Here is a 20,786-nt window from a genome sequence, read left to right on the forward strand (position 1 = left end):
GAAATGAAATCAGTAGGTGTTATATGAGATGAGTGGATATTGTTTGAGTATATTAAATCAGTAGAAATAGAAATGCAGAGAGAAAAAAGAAGTAAGGTTGAAAGAGATCAGACGATTTGTGATTAAAGCAAATAAAAGACTCGAGATGGAAAGAGATAACAAAAAGTGAGAAGATATTGATATAAGAAATAAATAAACATTCGAAGCTGTTGCTTATGCTATATAAAATATATCATCTAAATTTCTTTGCATAAAAAATACCTTAAAAATATTTTTAAAAAATCTTTGTATCTCCTTTTTAAGGGATATCTTGAGAAATATATTATTTTCCCACTTTGAGCTTAACTTATTTCTATTGTTTTGTGTTTCTTGGTTTTCCAGCATTTTATTTGTTTTCCTTCAAGTTTTTTTCTGTTTTTTTATGTGCCCTCGCTAAACTGCTGGAAAATAGCAAATTTATGTTAATTTTTTTCGTTTGACATTATTGTAAATGATGAGCACAAAGAGGAAATTAAATGCCATAAAAAGTGAAAGTTGACAAAAGAAATGTGAAGACATCTGCAAATGATATGCAGCAGCAAAGTATATATAAATATGTATATATATTTAAATATATATATATATATATATATATATATATATTTATATTTATATAAGCTAGGCATGCTGCACTTCAATTTGCTACTTCAATTTGGCCAAGCTAGCTGCTTAAACACTTTTATTTTCTACTGCTGCAAGAAATTCAATTTTTGCAAATCTGGTCTGGGTCAGAAAAGCCAAAAGCCTTTATACAAATCTACTTAACGAAGTGATTTACAAGTGACCCAAAAGCAGCACACACATCACCCACACACACACACACACACACGAATATCATCTGGTGTAATAAGATTTTTACAACATTTTTGTTGCTGCTGTTTGAGTCGAGTATTGGTTGCCCACATATCATTTCTCATGCAGTTGCCCAGCAGTCGCATTCACAGTCTTATCTTATACTAGCACAACACACACATACACACATGCACACACCCACACACACATATTGGTATTTGAAAATCAACACAGTATTTGATAGATGTTCCCACTGTAAAAATGTGACGCATTTACATTTTCTTTCATTTTTATTTTTTTTTTATTTTTTTGCAGCTTTTTTTATGTTTTGGGGCAGGTTTCAAAAAGTTGGTTTGTTTATTTATACTTATTTTCCAGTATCTCTCAGAGCTCCCTCTCTTTCACTGATAGTCGGTCTATTTATTTTATATAAATGCTGCTGAAACTCACTTTTCTACCTTCTGCTGTTGAACTCTTCAAATTGAATTGAATGAAATCGAACGCAGTTGGCCACTGATAAAAGTGCGCGAGTAAATTCCATATGCAAAGGGTAAATATTTGCTTCACAATTTGGTTTTGGTTGCCGTTGTTTCTTTCTCTCTGCCCTCAATGAATGCCAATCATTAAGTGCAGCACACGGTCACGGGCCAATCAAATATTAATAAATGACTGGCTGTTTATTCCATTGCGGTTTAAGTGACTGTAAACGCGTGCGATTAATCAGATTATCGCCTTTCATTATCTGTCATATCAACAATCTGACTTATGGGCTATTTGCCATGCAGTTTATTATCCAGGTTTATGCTCCGATTGCGAGTCCTCTGGTCCAGCAGAGAAAATAGCATGGAAACTTGCATGCAAGCATTTCCGATTCGTTTAATTAATGGCATTTTTGTGAATCATTAAAATTATATATTAATACATAAATATTTTAGTGTAAATCATGTCTTTGATTTTATATCCCTTTTCTAACTAATTTTATCTTTAAATGCAGTTCAATTTTTTGTGGGTTCACATATGAATTGCATTATAAATGTGTTATTTGTAAACTCAAATATGCAAATTCTATCAAATTGAAATGTTAAACTTAACGCTATTTATTTATATTGATATGTATAAATTCAATTTTATCAACTTTTTTACTCCATTTAGAATATTTACACAATTGATTGATTGCCTTCGTTAATAATATATTCAAACTATTATTTTCAATGTAATACTCAAACTATTTATAAATGATTCATCATTGATTATAATAGATAACAAAGCCCAACAGCACTTGGTAAAAAAGTAGTTTAACTTTGGCATACTGCAGTGCTCTTTTAAGACAATAAGATAGCCCAAACTCTGTGAAGTATTGATATTCATGTTTCTCTGTTTCTTCAAAATTTAGCTTCCAAATTAAATCAGGGCTTAATTATGGCACCCATATAATGATATTTGCCAAAGCACAAGTCTCTAGTATTTGAAATTGGTATTTTGTTTGTGGAGAGCGGGGGAAGGATTGGGCAGGTATCAAAAATTCAACATAACCAAAATGTCAGTATTTATATCATACAGTATGGATAGAACATTTTATGATATATATGTATAAAGATATATAAAGATATGTATATATATATATATATATATATATATATATATATTTTTTTTTTTTTTTATATCTTTAATCAGAATTAATAGCTGCGACAAATAATCTATTAATTTTCCCGTCTCAACAAATGAAATATTATTGAATTTTTAGTTATTGAAAAATATCTTTTTATATATATTTGGCCTGCATATTACATAAAATTTTTTTTGTTACTTAAATATTTACACAAGATGGATTTGTCACGCCAGCGCCAAGCGTAGTTCGGCCAGAGGTCCAGTGTCTCTCCTAGTCGTACACCACCAACTAGAACTAACTTGGCTTGTGTGACATGATAAGGCAATTCCAGTTTCAGTTTCGCAATCAACACATCAAAGACCTACGAAAAAATACAGTCTGAGACTTCATTCCACCTTATTCAATTAAAAAACTTAAGAACTTTATTTGAAATCAAACAATTTTTGCCTATGGCGTTTCATGGCCTTTAAATTCTGCTGCATAGCTTTCAACTGGCAGTTGGTAAGTGCATTTGGTCAACCCCAAAATTGTTTTAGCTCTGGGTGCACTTATGCTCAATGCAATGTGTTTGCTCATTTCCGTTTGGCCATTTTGTATTTTTTTGCGACTTTCTCTGTGTCTCCGTCGCCCTCTGTCTCTCTCTCTCTCTCTCTCTTGCTATGACTTCCTGTTCCTCGTTGGTAAACACACAATTACCTGAGCGTGGCCGTGTCATGATTTGCATTGCACTTGAATTATTTCCGTTTGCGTTGCTTTCACTATTTGGGCGAGGCAGACGTCGAGCAGGTGCGGAAAGTGGCGAGCACAGGTAGAACAGGTAGAACGGGCACCACACACATGCATAATTTTATGCTTAGTGCTACGTGGCGTTCATTTTGTTTGACTTAAATGCAGTTAGTTCTCTTTTTTAACCCGCCATTATGGCCATATCTTGCTTTAGCTCTGGCACGTGCGACCGTGACGCAAACTATCTAGATAACTATATATATATATATATGTATGCAGATTACTAAGCGAAGTCAGCTGGCTCTAATGAGACGCGCAGCATCTTCGCTGCGCATCTCCAGAGTGTTTGTGTTATATCTATGTGTGTGTGTGCCTGCTTGTTACACAGCATACGATTGAGTGCACATATTGAGTTGGCGTGTGGCGCAGACAAAAGCGCATAAAACTGTGGGTGGCCTATGGCAGCATATCATGCGTATTGTATATGCTAAATTTATGCGCAATGAAGAGTAAAAAGCAATAAGCTCTGTTAAGTTGTGCATAAAAGGGAAATTGGCATTGACATGGGCCCGGGCCTGACACACATTTTCATTTTCATTTGTGTGTGTGTTCGTGGCACATACGGAACTGGGGCTACAATAAGTTTATTGAATTGTTGGCGGACACGATCGCAATGAGTCTGAGTATTAAATTGTCAAAAGAAGCGCGAAGAACTATGCAAGGAAGTCTTAAAGTGTTTAAAGTAAGCTTACTTAGTTAACTAGCAGTTAAATTTGAGCTTGAGAAGTGGCACTGGGTATTGTTGAAGCATTTACTTTTCACCTAAATTCATCACTCTAATGTTGGCTACTAATTTTATAAGTGGCAAGCGAGTCACTGGTAGATGAGGTTGCTAGATTCTCTGAGTGCTTCACAACTGTTGCAACTTCTTGTCAAATAATTTAGCAGGTAGTTTGATTAGGCATTCAATTAGGTATGAATATTATTACTAGATAAAGAAATAAGTCAACCACTAAGATTAACAAGTCAAGTTTAACATGTAACAAAGTTATTACAGCCTAGTAGAATTTAAGGTAAGCCTTATAAGCTACAAGAGTAGCCGCATATATTTAACTACATATTTGCTGACATATAATACTAAAAATTAAGCTACATAGTTAGCTGTAATAATGTAAGACATTAATTTAAGGTGGCTTAGTTTAGCCATATTTAAAATTTCGCATTAGGCAGCATCTTAACTTGCTTAAGGTAATCTAAAAGACCATTATCAGACCCATGTGTACCACTAAAATCCTTAGAATGATTTCTAACGCACGTCTACTGCACTCAAATAAGAAAATCCGCGAAGAGCTCTAAGTTTCTCGTGTTCATTAAAAAATTTCCAAGCTAACTAAAGCCTTTCTGGAGCGACTAGACAGACACACAAAGCCCTTGCCTGCTAAATAACAGCAGCGTCAGCCGCTACCTAAGGCGCTTCATATGTTCTACCTTCTAAACATTTAACTATTCTCCCCAATTAGTCATTTAGAATATATAATTTAAATATTTATGTAATGTGATTATAATATGCTGATTGTTACATCAGGTAAATTGCAAATTAAAAAAAATAAATAAATAAAATAATTTGAAATTTTATGTTAACTTTTATATGTAACTAAATGTTAAACCAAGTATTTAACAATAACAAACTATATAATATTAATTATAAACCATACAAAAAATAGCTAATTAACTTATTTATTCTAAAAGACACTTAATTTTGTCTAAAATTGAGTTGCTTTCACCGCGAATTCGTTTCGGGGAACACGCTCGGATTAACGCGAAAAGCGACCGCAGGCTAATTGGCGGCTATGTTAAATAAACAGTTGCATTGATGCGTCATGTTGCCTACTTTAGTGCGTTTTGATTGCATGTGTGTGTGTGAGTGCGTATTCATACATTCATACATTCCCATTGCACGCATGCAATTTGACGCCTTCGCATGAATTTTCAGCTACATTTTGGGCATCGGCCGTTGTGCGCGGGTTTTAATTAGTTTTAGTTGCGCCGCGAGCAAACTGCAAAAAGGCTCAAACGCCGTTTGCATTTGCAATGAGCGGGCGATTGAAGCGTGACCACCGCTGGGCAATTCGATTGCGGTCCTTTTGACACTCATTAGCTCGGCTGTGCCGATTGTCTAATTGCACGTTTGGCCAAGCATTAATTAAAATTATTATTAAGACAAATATGCAAAGTTTCGTCTTCTTTAATTAAATTCGAGCCGCGCAGAAACTATTGCGCCAAAGACGCCCGAAAGTATGCGGCGAATAGCTTTGGTTCATGAGCCAAAAAACCAAATGGAGGAATTTGCCAGAAGGAGTAAGACAGAGAGAGTCAGTGTGTGTGTGTGTGAGTGACACGAATGTGTATGAGTCTGTCTATGAGCTATTGGTTATATGTGTGTGCCTTAGTGTGTTTATGTTGCTCAACAATAAATAATAATGACCGAGTGCTTGGCCGTAAAGTGCAGTGAAGCACGAGGCAAGCTATTTTTAATAAATATATTATTTGCCTCCATTTTTGGAGGCAATCCCTAATGCTCATATGTGAAGCGAACGTCCCAGCTCTTGTACATAGTTTGTCGGCTTCTTTTGTTTGGCAAGCTCCACTGCTAGGCCAGCTTCGCGCCATTGATGTCTCTCTCCATCTCGACTCTTTTGTTGTAACAGACAACTCTCGGCTCTCTTGCAGCAGCCTTGACCCAGAAATGTTGCTGCAGACTTAGCCTTGCGGACATAAATAGCAGGCGTTGATTAGTGAGTGCCAGCAGAACTTAATTGACTTTAGAAAATAAATGAAGAGCAATGCAGAGGCTGAAACATAGTCAAATAATAACAGCTTAACTACTGAAAGTGATAAAAATAAATGGTTTAATGATGTCTACAATGAAGAGAAGGAGAGGCTGTCAAATTGAAAAGGCATTACAAGTTGAGCACAGAATAAGTTAAGAATGTGCTTAGAAGGCAAACAATCGAAAGTTATGCTCGAATGCATTAACCTCTTTAACTCGGAAGTTAAGCTCTAGATCTAGATTTTCTTAGATGACAGCGAGAGCGCTTTGAGGAGCTTACGAACATGCACAATGCGAAGCTATGATCAGTTCGGCATAAGCTTCAAAGTATCTGATTTATAGGACTAAATATTTTTAGCTCAAATATCTAGCAGCATGAGAAACTGAACTCTTCAAGTTCTAATCACCGTTCAAATCGCAACTCCAAGTCATTATCTATCTATAACAAACTTAATTTCCATGCTTTCTTTAAGATTCACCTAGTTGTTACAGAGAAAAATGGTAAAAATGGTGAAAATTAAATCAGTTTCTCGCTGTGAGCGCTGTGCGTGTTCTTGCAATTAATACAAGTGGCTGTTGAATATTTATTTTTGCACGCATTGACCGGACCGAGCGAGGTTGGTCAGTCAGTCAGTCAGTCAGTTCAGTTCAGAGATATCCAGTGAAAACAATTACCTTGTTGCAGCAGTCGTAGCAGTCACAGCTGTGCGTGCGTGTGTGCCTGCTTCTCTCGCTGTGGCAATTATAAGTTGTTCGTGTCTGTTAATTAAATGTGTCAAGTGAAGGCATTTAATAAGCTTCACTTATTTACAAAGAAAGGACATGGCGCATACTCAACGTGGTACCAACTGTGCAGCAGGCATATCCTTAAACATATTTACGCTGCCCTCATGAATTTTGCTTAAAAGTCACATTAATTTTAATACCCTACGATTAAGTAAATGTTTAAGCAAAGGACAATGGAAATCTGTTGAATTATAATAATCATATTGGAATTATAATAATCATGAGGTGCGTGAATGAATTCTTATTACATTTTACCTCTTATGTTTATATTGAGTATATATAAGTTCTAAAGTAAAAGTAAATATTTTTAATTCTAATTATATTTATTTTATATTTTACTCTTTTGATCTAATATTTTGACATATAAATACATTTTTTTACTGAATCTATGTCCAAATTTTATATTTTTCATATTTCTGATTTATACCACAAGCCCTATAGCCGTACAGCTTATCTCTTGCCTCATTATTCTCTAGCTTAAGCTATCTATAGTCCTTACTTATTTTTTCGGCCAGCTCACTCGCAGTTCGTCCTGGCCGCGTGGCTCTGCCTGTAATCGGCTGCTCACATAACTGGCTTCAGAAAATATTTCACTTTGTCGCTTCAAGTATTAATTAATTGGATCACATGCTCAGGCGGACAGCGTTTACACACTTTTCAGGGCTTTTGTTATTTATCCAAGTGCGATATTTCACGCCAGTTAAAACTGCAATGTTTGCGTGCTCTGCTGCTGCGCCATAAAATGCCCTTGAAACATGGGAAGCAAACAATGCTAATTAGACGACAGTGCAAAGCGGATAATGCGTGTTAATCATCTCCAAATTGGGTGAGAGAAATCAAGGCGTTTAGTGGCCGAGGCGTGGAACCCCAGCGCCCCTCTGCTCCGGCGCTGACATGTACCTGAATGAGTGGAGTGGAATAGTTTTGAATCTGTGGGTTCATTTGACAGTTAAGCAAGCGGCATTAATTTGCATCCGACTCGCGGTTTTGAGGCTTATGCAAAATGATGACAGCAGGCACCGAAGGGGCTGAGACGCACAGCAGCAACAGCAAACACACGCGCATGTGCGTATGCACACACACACACACACACATGCATATATGTCGCTGTAAACCTAAAGTACTTCTTAACAGTCTTTACTCTACTCTAGCCTATCTATCTGCTTGCTGGCGAGTGTTGCTTGAAAAGTGTTAAAGCTAGAAATAGGAAAATAATCAGAATAATATTTAGTAATATATTTAAGGGCAATACGAAATATGATACTTAAGCTAAATATCATATAATAATAAATAACAAAATAATTAATTTTAAAAAAATAAATAAAAATATATCATAGAAATAAAACAGAATTTAAATCATTGAAGCCAAAAATAAAAAATAAGTACAAATAAATATAATAAATATTTAAAAAAGTTATATAAAAATAAATGATATAAAAATGAAAATAAAAAGCTTTATGCGAAATAAATAAAATAAAAATGAAAATACAAAAATAATTACAATAAAAACTGCCGCAAAAGTTTGTTATAAATTAAAACAAAAATAAAATTATAATAAACAAGTATGAAAGCTCTGGTCTAGTCTAATGTAACAAAAATAAAAATTAACAGAAGAGATTCTCGACCTACCTCTACCCTAAACACTCAGTACACTTAGGAAATAACTAAACTATATCGCTAGGGGTAAATAAAATAAAATGCTATTAAATATTATTTATTTTAGTAAGTATATAATAATAGTACGTTTAGTAATTAACAATTTTAAAGAGAGCAGAAGAGAGAGAACAGAATCATAACTTAATTAGCATTACGAAAATGATCATGAAAAATGTTGCTAATGATTATAATCGTTATTCATAATTACCGGTAATAATCAAGAACATAAATGATCATTATTTCGGATGATCATTATAGCTAATGAACATTACGACAAACTTCATTATTATAATAACAATTATTGTTTATTACTTATATTATATTATATTTATATTATATTATATTATATATACTTAAAAGTTACTTAAATACTAACAATGATATATTTTTAACATTTAAATATTTATTACACAAAAAAATCTTAAATATATTTATTTAAACAAATACAATATTTATTAAAGAAATACAAATTATTTAAACCTTAACTATTTAACAAAAAATACTTAAATTTATTCACTATTTGCACTGAACTGCACACGACTGACCTAGTCCAGGTCACGAACTTGACTGATCGCCCACAGCCGGCGGTGCCCCTTTTATACCTGAAAGTCACTCAGAAGCCAGCTCAAGCAGAGCTCATGAGCGCTTCTTGAGTGAGAATTTGCACTCATTTAGAAGAAGGAATAGCGAGCAGACGGAGCTAGCTATATACGCACAACGTGTCATTCTGATCGGGAATATATATGCTATACATATATACTTTATATATATGTGAATCAAATGGGTTTTTTCTCTTGCTGTTGAGAACATCTGCATCTGAGCTGAGCATTCACAAATGTGCGATGCTCGCAGTGCTTTCATTTTCCTTCACGTAACTTTAGAAGCGCACCTCGCACTTATGCAGCTGTTGCATTCTAAATATTTGCATACATGTTGCAAAATTAGTTAAATAAGCATTTACCGTTGTTTTAATGTAAGTGCTTGTGTGCTGCTGCTGCTGCTGCGGCGACTGTAGTTGTGGCAGTTGTTGTTGTTGTCGCGCCTCGTTTAGGCAACATTTGTATTACTTTTAATGTTTGCCTCCCACGCGTCCGCAACTATTAACAAAAAGGTAATTTTAGCTGCAAATTGACATAGAAGACAACAAGGTAAAAGTTTTCTAGTAGGTTTGCTTTTCCGTGCGACACACACACACACACACAGACAGACACATAGACAGACACACACACAAACACATGCGCGAATTTATGTAAATGGAAATTGCATTGCATAAGCCGAGCTCCCGTCGAGCTGCCTTCGGTTGACAACGTTACGTATACGCAACGCGAATGTGCAGCACTAGAAAGCGAAGCGAATACCGAAAACCATTTTGCACGTAGTATTAGCGCGCTGCTTTCATTATTTGTGCCATCTTTTAGGCAACGCCATTACGCCAGCTGGCAGCCATATTGCCGCCTAGGCTCAACTCCCGTTCCATGGGGAGCCCCATTTCGGTGGCTTTACGCAGTTGGTAGGGGCTGCTGGATGGAACCGGCGAGCGGAGCGTGGCTGGCACTTTGCCTGTAGTTTTCGGTATTTTCTTTATAGGTTCCTTGTGCTTTAGCGCCATTGCAAGCGTTAAGATGTTCAAGATGCTTTCCATACCCCATTATGTATATATGCGAGCCTTGGGGCGTTAATTGGAAGGGTTTCTGTCTTACCAAAGTAATAGCTGTTAGCACATGCGACAGTTCATAGGCACTAAGCACTTTAAATATTCTAAAACAAACATGCCTAAGACCTTAAAGCAAGCTTAATTGCATATGAAAGAGGTGCCGTCAGGTGGGCAGAAGCAAACAACAAGAGAAGGAAAAATTGAAAAAATTTGTAAAATTTGCTAATCCACAGAATGTTTGGGTAATGGAAATTACTTACGAAAAATGCTTTTTGCAAGCGAAAATAATTTCATTTAAGATCCAATCATAAAGATAAACATAAACAAAAATTTTCAATAAAATTGCAAAAGCTTTGACAACCTTGGAAAAATGTAAAATTAAGAGGGAAGGATTAGAATAAGTAATATAATTAAAAAAAACAATGCTTTTAACAATATTAAACACTCTAAAATGCATAAAAATATTTTAAATATTTATTTCTTTTCTTTTTAAAAAATATTTTCTAGCTTTTCTAGTTTAAGAAAAAGTATATAAATATATAAAAAATAAATACGTTATACAAATATTTTCGTAAAAATTTAAAATTATTTTAAAGGCTTTATAAAACATAAAATGATTAGTTTAAGCCTAACTGTCACACAAAATGATTCCACAAAAGTTTTTTTTTTTAATTAAAAAGAGATGTTTTTGCACTCTCTCTCTAAATGCTTAATATAGTTGCTTGAACTTTTCACATCAAAGAACAGAGAAATTCAACAACTCTTTTAGCTGCAGTCGAAGAAAAAACCAATTACGAAAGTAATTCATAAAATGCGCTCAGATATGCACTGCTAATTATGAGCTCAGGAAGAGGAGAGCGGAGAGAGTGAGCTCACAAAGGAGGTAAGGGAGGCACAGGCACTTAATAAGCTGTCGGCTGTCGACTGTCGACTGTCGGCTGGCTGCTGACCAGTTGCAGTTGCTGTTCCCATGCAACTCGAGTGTATGACAACTGTCCATGGCTGACAGTATCAAATATACAAGTAAATTGCTTCATTTTCGAATTTCTGTCATAGTCGACGTGCTTTGTGCCTCCGTCCGTCCGTCTGTCGCTATGTCTGTTTCCTCTTCTGCTCATATGTTTGGAAATCTATTCGTGCCACGAATTTCATTTTCAACTTGGCAGCTGCAATGTTTGCTTTTGTTGCTGCTGCGACGTGCAACGGCTGCCATGCAACTTATTAAAAATGTCTGCAGCAGCAAGCAGCAAGCAGAGCAAAAAGAAATTTAGCAAGAGCAAAAAAAAAAATAGAGAAGGCGAAAAGAAGAAAATTATTTGCCGCAAAACTTGCAACGAGCTGAGTTGACAATGGGATGACAACGAGCAGTTTATACTTTTGTCAGCAGGAAGAGTGCAATGTCGTGCTTTATAATTGTTCGGGGAGGGCGATGTTTGTGTGAGAGAAAGTCCTAAATGAAATTGCTTTGATTTTCCGACATTAAATTTTGCCACACACCAACTTAATTGTCTTGCAACAACATCATCATCATCATTATCGCCAGTCCACCTGCTGCTGCTCTGTAATTATTTGCAATGGCTTTTGGTCTTTTACTGTGAGCTGGCTTAAAGTGCACTCAAAGCCGTTCGCTTCGTAATCGAATGCGTAAATCGATGTAACGCCGAGTCCTTAAGTCCGTTCATTTATTTGCAGACTGATGATAACCGCACATTCGTCTTACAATTCAATTTGCAGACAGTTGATGTTTGTATACCCTGTGCTAGCAGATGTTTTTAGTTATGTGAAGCTGCAGAGCAGTGGGAAGGGAGACAGCTGATAGTTACCAAATAAGAGCATTAGTAAAAGAAGTTGTAATACAACTATTATGTTCGACTGTTATTAAATTGTTGAATGAGTAAATTTTTCAACTGAATCAATGGAGCTATCCAAACTAATGAATTTATTAGCCTAAACTAAGGACTGGACTTAGGCTTAGAGTAGTTAATCTGGGAGTTGTCAAATTATATGACAACCTTAAGAGTTTTTATTGCAATGTAATGTGTAGAGAAAGGAGTGTTCTAAGCTTGTCTTCCACTCTGTTCATCATTTATTCAAAAAGAGTATTTCATCATCGACAGACCCATAATTAACTTCGCTCTGTTATTCTTTGATTCGCTTCTTCGAGCTGTTTGCCTCGCGCATATGTGCGTGCTTTTTGCGCTATCGCTTGGACTGAAAACGTGTCTTAACGTATTCCTTGCGAGCCCTTAGCCTCGTTATGCATTGTTGCAGGCAATTGTCCATGTCGAGGGCTCTTCTCGGCGTCTGCCGATGGGCTGGCGATAGGGCAGGCAGCCAAGTGGCCAAAAGAACTTTTTAACGTCTACTTGCATCGGCTAACAGCCGGTTTCAATGTCAGGGCCAGCCCAAGTGCGAAGGGAGGGGGTAACCAGGTGTGGCACCGCTTAATGAATGAAAATTATATGTCTCAAGTAGCTCTAGCTAGGCTGCAACATGCTGCATCTGTAGTATCACAGATTTACGCTTAACGACATTTGAACAGGTTATTTATTGACTTTGCCAGCAACTACGAGCTCTGCTACGCGCTAGCTGCTGCCAACGCAAAACAACTTTATAATTAAAGCATCAAGTGCAGACAAAGCTGACTAACTTATTAGACATATCGCCTGGCAATGAAAATATGAAATTTATACAGAAAATAGTACGATGAGTGAAAGTGGAAGTGGAGACGAAACGGGTTTAAAATGGCTTTTTCAGAATAATCTGAATGAAATTATTAATAAATGGAAAAAAAGGTATTGAGAATATTATTGAGCATTGATTGCGTAAAGCTTTCGAATCAAATAAAATTTCTATTGTATTGGTTTATCGATATGTACTATCGCTGATCGATATATTTTTTCATGAAATGGATTACCATAGATTAATGGTTTCCTTTTTGCCCATCGAGTAATCTATTATTAGCATAGACAAATGTCTCTAATTTTAATATTCTTTTAATATTTAATATTATTTATAGATAATATCGTTATATACCGAGCTACTATTATAACACAACCTTAACTAGCGCTGTTCTTTAATTAGTTTACTGGAAGAGTAGAGATTATTAAAATCGATCATCGCTATAATCGATATATTAATCGAAATTTGTATATACAGTTGATCATACTATGAGTTAAACATTTCTTATTATGGGTTTTGACCCTTAAAACAGCCTATTCACATTTCTCAATATAATATAATACATGTATAAATAATCATAATATTTAATGCATACAATACAATCGATAATTCCTAACATACGTGTATTCATCAACCATCCTTATACATTAGCAATAAAATTCAGCTTTGAATTGTTAATGTAAATCCCAAATTCTAATGGCTCAAATTATTTTCAAAATGTTAATCGACGATGAACCACATAATCGATATATTTATTGACTTTGTTATTTATAGTAAGTTCCCCATTTTCGTATGTTCTGATTTATTTCAAGAAAATAGTTATCATTACTCATAGAAATTTATCGCCCGATAATATCGATGAAATATATATTTTATTTGCCTTGACATAATTCGATATATTGTTATCTATAGTAAATAATTTATATGTATACTTTAATGCTCAAAGACATATTTGATATCTATGACCTGCCCCTGATATCTTTGACCTGCTCCAGTTGCATTTTACTAATGCTCCGTGTGAAACGAAGCACAACCATAAAATTTCATCAAGTATTATTTAAGCAACATAAATTTTCTTGTGATATTTCGCAGCATTCGCAATAAATACAGACTAAGAACTTTCTTGGTAGCTGGAAGTACAATGACAATTACTGATGCACTGACAGCAGACAGTTTTGTTGTCGTGCAACTTGCTCAAAGCTCACATGCCGCACAACATATGTAGCGTATTAACAATGAGAGGAGCCTGGCTTGACAGTGAGATAGAACACACACTCCACTCTACCGTCAAACTTGAGCAACATGTTCAGGCGACAGACAACACGAAGGGAGAAGATCTCAACGACCAACGAACGAGCAGGTGTTCCAACTTATTCATTAAAACAAAAGGAAACAGACAGCCAGACGGACGACAGAAAAGGGGCAGAGAACGAATGCGAGGGGCAGGCAGCAGCACTCCAAGAGACTGGCAGTCAGTTAGAACTTTTGGCTGGGTGCTGCCTGTGCTGGTTAAGATTGTGGTCGACACGCAATTGCCGCAATTTCAACTTGAATGCGCTCCACACACACACACAGAAAGAGAGAGAGAGAGCGACTCTGCTGGCACAGACGACAGACAAGCGTTGCAGCAAGGCGCTTAGAGGCTGTTCCCCTCCCTTGGCGCCCCCACCCCCAGCTGACATCCGCCGCAGTTCCTCCTGGCAAAGAGCGCGCCAAGTGCCGCAGCGTCAATTGGAAACCGAATCCGGTTTTCGGGTGCTTGTGCGTTAACTTTCCATGCCCGGTAGCGCTGATTGCTAAGACAACGGCCGACCAATTCATTCAATGCCAGCTGCCACACTGCCTCCAGAACCTGAATTGGCTCTCCTTCTCTAACCACTTGCCACGTCGTTGTTTTTTGCATACGATTTGAGCCGCCTCTGCGGGCGATTCCAGTTCGATTTATCATGGCCAAAGTTATGATCGGTTAAGTGCCGGCATTTAGTGCTCCCAGTTTGATGGTCGTAATAAATTGTTCCCATGGCAACTCTAATTATGGTCGAGTTCTCAAATAGTTGAGCTGCTGCCAGGCTGCAACTGGGTTTCGACGTCGCAAAAGCCTTGAATGAAACGACATCTTATAAGTTGGCAATGATATAGATATAGATATAGATATAGATGTAGATATAGATATAGATATAGATATAGATATAGATATAGATATAGATATAGATATAGATATAGATATAGATATAGATATAGATATAGATATAGATATAGATATAGATATAGATATAGATATAGATATAGATATAGATATAGATATAGATATAGATATAGATATAGATATAGATATAGATATAGATATAGATATAGATATAGATATAGATATAGATATAGATATAGATATAGATATAGATATAGATATAGATATAGAAAAAGATATAGAAAAAGATAGATATATATACAGATACATATATAGATACAGATACATACATACGTAGTTCGAAAGCAATTAATTCATAAGAAATTATGAATTCAAATTTAATTTTCAGCTCAGCTTGCCTGTTTATAGAAAGCATAATTCAAACTATGAAACTTCCAGCACATAAATATGAGATCTTTATCGCTTTAGAGAAGATTTATAAACTCAAGTTGTCCATAAAATTGTTATTTTAGTAATCGCACCTCAGTTCTTATACCGACGCACTATGCATAATAAGCTTTTATATCTTATTTATTGGCAACACATAATCGCTGGCAAATTATCATAAATTTTATTAAGATTGAATCGAAAGAAAATCAAATTTATTGTTTGATTCTTTAAATATTCGAGGCCAAACAGAACCCGATTTTCATATGCCTAAAATAAAACCACAAAATTATGAATCAGAAAGAGAGAGAAAGAAATAGTTGCCATATACCAGAACGGAAGCAGCCAGCTTAGAACTCTTCGAAACGTAGTTAGCGTGCAGAAAGAGGCCATAAATATTGTTCATTTGTAAATAAATGGTTAAAAAATAGAAAAAAAAATAGTAATGAAAAGAAACGCAAATAGAAAACGCACAGCGCACAGCATATAAAACATTGTCCAGTTGTCCCAATGTTCGCTTTCTGTATGGCCATAGCTGCGCCTCGACTATTTCCTAGACAAACATGAACATGGGCCGCCCCACGAGTTAACTATGTGTATATGTGTGTGTGTGTGTGTGTGTGTTTGTTTTATTACAGTATCATCTTCCGGTCACTTTGTCATTTCTCCACAACATATTTCAAACAGTTACGACCAGACAAGTGGCCGCTGCGCGTGGCCAGACCATTGCACCCAGGAACTATACGAACAACACTATAACAAGAGCTGAAATTATTGAAAAACAAGCAAAGTAAAGAGATAGCAAGACACTCACTCGGCTTGCCATGAGACCTACAAACGGATGTGCCATAGACGAAGTCGATTGGTTTCTTGCTTCTTTTTATCATTTCTTTTCGAGCTTATTTATGCTGTCGCCAAGAGTAGCTTTAATTACATGTTTATATTTATGTATAGCTAATGTAGTATTAGTTAATTGCATATATTATATATATAATCGAATGGCAAAAGGTAATATGATTCCTTAAAGGAAAAGAGCCATGCGAGTTTGAGTTTCTATGATTGGCGAAGATAAATTTAATGATTTAACGGAGCCACAACATTTTATAGTTTCGCATTTTATAAACTGTTATCATTTTTATTTTTTTATAAAAAAAAATTAAATCATTTTTTAATGCCAATCGATATGAATATATTAAAATATAGTAGAGTGAGCTGACTATATTAAAGTTATTAAAATAGTTGGAAATATATTTTACACTGAGTAATCTAACATGAAATTTCTTATGCAGATAATTTAAACTTATTATTATTAGTATAAGCATTTATATTAATTATAACTAGTTAATATCTTCGATCTACACGTACATAAAAAGAACACTTGACTGTCGAAAATAAAGACAAAATAAAATAGAAATATAAGTTAAATTATAATATAATACTTATTATTAAATTTCTACTATTACTACACATATTTTTTCAAATTTTTGAAAAATTAGGCAATGTCAAATATAATTTAAAAATTTATTCAAAAATGAGTCTTAAGAAATGATTAAAACTGTTTTGATCATATTCCATTTTGCATATTTTTTTTTATTGTTTTTAATGTGAAAAAGAAAATGTTTAAAGTAGTTGAATAATATGAAATATTAATAATAATAATAAATATATTGTTTGTATTCAGTCTAGTCTATACTTTGCGCTGATTTCTCTCCGTGTGTGTGGATTTGCTAAGCGCGCTAAAAAGACAAAGCACCACAGCGGATCACCATTGCCACGCCTGCCGCAGCGAGCAATCGACAAAGCAGACACACGCAACCACACACCAACACCCACACCAACAGACACTCTTACACTAACACTCATATACACGCATAAACAAAGTAAGCCGAGCTGTGAGCTGCGCCCCACAACGTGCCGCGCAATGGGGCACACGCTGCCCAGTGGCCGCCACTTAAAAGCAGTGCGCCCGGTTGCACAAAGTGGAAGGCGGGGCAGGCAGCGGGGAGCAGCTAGACGCCTACGCTAAAGTGCCCCGCACCAGCCGTGGTAGACGCAGCGCGCTGTGCCGCAACGCGCTTTGAATATGAATTACACAGAGAACGCACACGACTTTGACGCGATGACGTTTGATGTATAGTTAACGCTGGTTAACGTTTGATGTATGTTGGTTTTGTTGTTTTGTTTTGAACTTTGCGAGTGATCGAAAATGTTGATGACATGATTAACATGCAACAAGGTGCACTTCTGTAAGCAGCCCAACACTCGGCGACAAGTTGTTTCCGCAACGCATACTGGAGCGTTCTTTATTGGCATTGTGAGCCCTTGGCTGACCTGATTGATTGATTAATTGACAAAAGCAATTGCCGTTATACACCAATTATGCTTATGAAAGTATTGAAATTTGCATATCTAATGCCACACTATATTGTGTATATATAGATGCATTTGATGGCATGTCTAGATGAGGGGCCAAAAGCATATTCATGCAACAGCGTTGCGTATGTAGTTCATTGTGTTAGTTATGCAAATGTTGCATTTCCGCTTTCGAACAACAGTTCGAATGGGTCCCCAATGCAGCTTAATTATTCATTAATTTCAACTTAAAATTTACAGTATGCGTGTTGTTGCCATTGCCATGCCCTATAGATAACACAGGCATGGGGCATATTTTGATTCAGAGTCTATATAGAGCTTAGCTCTGTATTTATACTCTAGACGATACGATGAGCTATAGGTGTGTTTTTTTGTGGGTAGGGTATAAGCTGTAGAGTATGGAACGTATTGTGAGCTGGGTACATAAAAAGAAAAGCTGATATAAGTAAGCTTAAGTCTTGCTGGTTGGTTGGCAAAAACTGAGTTCTGTTTAATTTTTTTATTTTAAATAAATTTAATATTTTAAGAGCACTTGCTAAAAAAAATAGTAAATAATTATATATATTTTTTAATATTTTTTAAAAGTAATAACAATGTATAAAGCAGATCAATTCAATTCAGCAACTAGTATATGAATTTACAATGGGATTTAAAAATGGTTCTAATGATTAGTATAGGCAGATCAGGGGCTATTTATTTATAAAAAATGTTAAGTACATATAATACATACATTAAATAAAGATGTTAATATATTTTTAAATATTTTTGATACTAGTAAAAACATTACATTTTTTTTTTATTTGATATTTCACATTAATAATTTCAAATATACAAATATTTTTTTTACTGTTTTTAATTTTATTTGTGACGAATAAAAATTATTTTCATTTTTTCTATTTTGTTAATGTGTATTTAAAAATAAATATACTTAAGGATATATTTAAATACTGTATTTTTTGCTTGAAATTATTTAAAAATATTTAAAATTATTAATAATTACTAAAAATATAAAAAAATATAATTATTAAAAATATTAAAAATATAACAAATTTAAGCCTCTCATTTTTGCTCTATTCAGTCAGCGGATATATGAAAATATTAATATATATTTTAAAATATTAAATAATTCAAATATATATATATTTGTAATATTTTTTTAACATTGTTTTTTTCTTTTTTTTAATTTAAGCTTCCACAGAAACTGTGTAGTACATCAAACCAGATCATAGTTCTAATACTTTCCATGTATTTACAGGGTATATAAAGTAGCGACTTAAACATTTTAATGGTTTATGCCATTTATTGGCTGTCCAGTATCTGCCGTCGGGGAGTGGCTTTGCACATCTGCAGGCTTTTGTCACCATAAATGAAGTGTTGCCCGATTATGAAATAATTATACGCATTGTGCTTGCATCCGCAAAGGGGGCAGAGAGAGAGAGAGAGAGAGAGCAAGAGGGAGGGATAGCTAGGGTCCCAGAAGCAAAGCTATTGTGATTGGGTCAATGTGTCTGCAGTGCAGCTATTAAAAGCCGACTTTGGCATGCCATGAGTATGTTGTCATTTAAGCACACTTTCAGGCATGTCAAGTGAATGGAAAACTATTCACTCCACCTTCACAACACGGAACACATACACACAACTTACACACAACAATAACACCAACCTACTTCAATAATCTCTGAAGGTAAGTCTCAGCTGCATTTACATGTAAAAGATTTTAATCTATTGCAAGGGAAGCATTAAGGGAACACCGCCACAATGGTTATTATGTTCAATCCTGGTTATATTGGACCCTGCCCGCCCTGCTGTGACACGGAATGCACCTCTGAGAGCGATTGCCCGAATGCCACATGCGGGCCATGCACAGGATCGACGACACCTTGTGGCGGTTGTTCCCCAGCGGCTGAGAAGACCCAAATGCCTCCGAAAAAAGATTATGAAGCTCCAAACGATTGCAAAACTGAACCAGAGTTAAATTCAAGTAACAAATAGAAATCTAAGCACTTTTCAAAATTAAGTAAAGCATCAAGTTGGCTTTGCATCTGATCGGAGATTTTGGAGTAGGAGAAAACACAAACTCAGCTCATTACCAATGTAGCTTTTAACTGAACAGCTTTTATTTTAGGCCGAATTTGCCGGCAAAGTAAGTAGAAAAATATATATAACAAATTAAGAAAAATTTAAAGAACTTTAAAAGATTTAAAAATTAAAACAAACATTTTAAAAATTTTAAAAAGTTCTTTAATATTTAAAAAAAAATTTAAAATGGATACTATATATTATATATTTAAAGAAATTTTTAAAAAATTCAAAAAATAAGAGTTTAAAAAAATATTAACCAATAATTAAAAAATTATAAAATTAAATTACATAAAGTAAAATATGTAAAAAATTTATATTAACATTCTCCTTCATCTCTAACTAACCGAAAACCTCAGAAATTATTGGCACTTCAAACAGTTCGGACAAAATGACCCGTAAAGTGTGCAGCAAGGGGGAAAGTATGAATCCGTTTTACGTTGGCCCATACCCTGATAAATCATGTGAATCGTGTCCGTATGGTATTTTCTCGGGTTTCGTCCCATGCGGTTGGCCCGATCGCTGTAAAGGAATGGCTGAAGAAAGGCAAAGATGCTGCCTTCCAACACAATCCGAATCTAACGCAAAATAATTTTTTGACTGGCAAATTACAAATTTAATCACATACAATAAAGCAGAAGACGTTCAGTACCATAATTGCGAGTTTGTTTTGATTCATATGAGAAAGGTTTTTTTTTGGCTATGCTTGGTAGAAATGTTATTTTGATCGAAGGGAAGTAGGCGGCGTTCTCTGCTTCATATCGTTCTTAGTTTTTTAAGCAAGGTAATTTTATGTTTCGGAATATATTGTCTAAATTTTCATCGAGTCGAAATGTGCCGAGTCCGAGTTTACCTGTAGTCAGTACAAAAAATTGTGATCGGAGCATAGTGAAAGGGCGCAATAAGCCATAAGATGGAGTCCATGCGCAGTCCCTTAGGGATTCATGACTCGCTATCGCGAACTCAAATTGAATCGGAACCTACAATG

The 20,786-nt window shown here is 35.2% G+C and overlaps 1 long non-coding RNA gene across 1 annotated transcript; it reads left to right on the top strand.

Annotated features, from left to right (window-relative positions):
* Positions 1-19,708: 19,708 nt before the first annotated feature.
* LOC111594217 lies at positions 19,709-20,455 on the top strand. The gene is made up of 2 exons (XR_002751106.2): positions 19,709-19,862; positions 20,158-20,455. It is a non-coding gene; the product is annotated as an uncharacterized LOC111594217 (long non-coding RNA).
* The last annotated feature ends 331 nt before the right edge of the window (positions 20,456-20,786 follow it).

Source organism: Drosophila hydei, unplaced genomic scaffold (assembly GCF_003285905.1).
Source record: "Drosophila hydei strain 15085-1641.00,03,60 unplaced genomic scaffold, DhydRS2 tig00008114-arrow-pilon, whole genome shotgun sequence".
Classification (NCBI taxonomy): Eukaryota; Metazoa; Arthropoda; class Insecta; order Diptera; family Drosophilidae; genus Drosophila; species Drosophila hydei.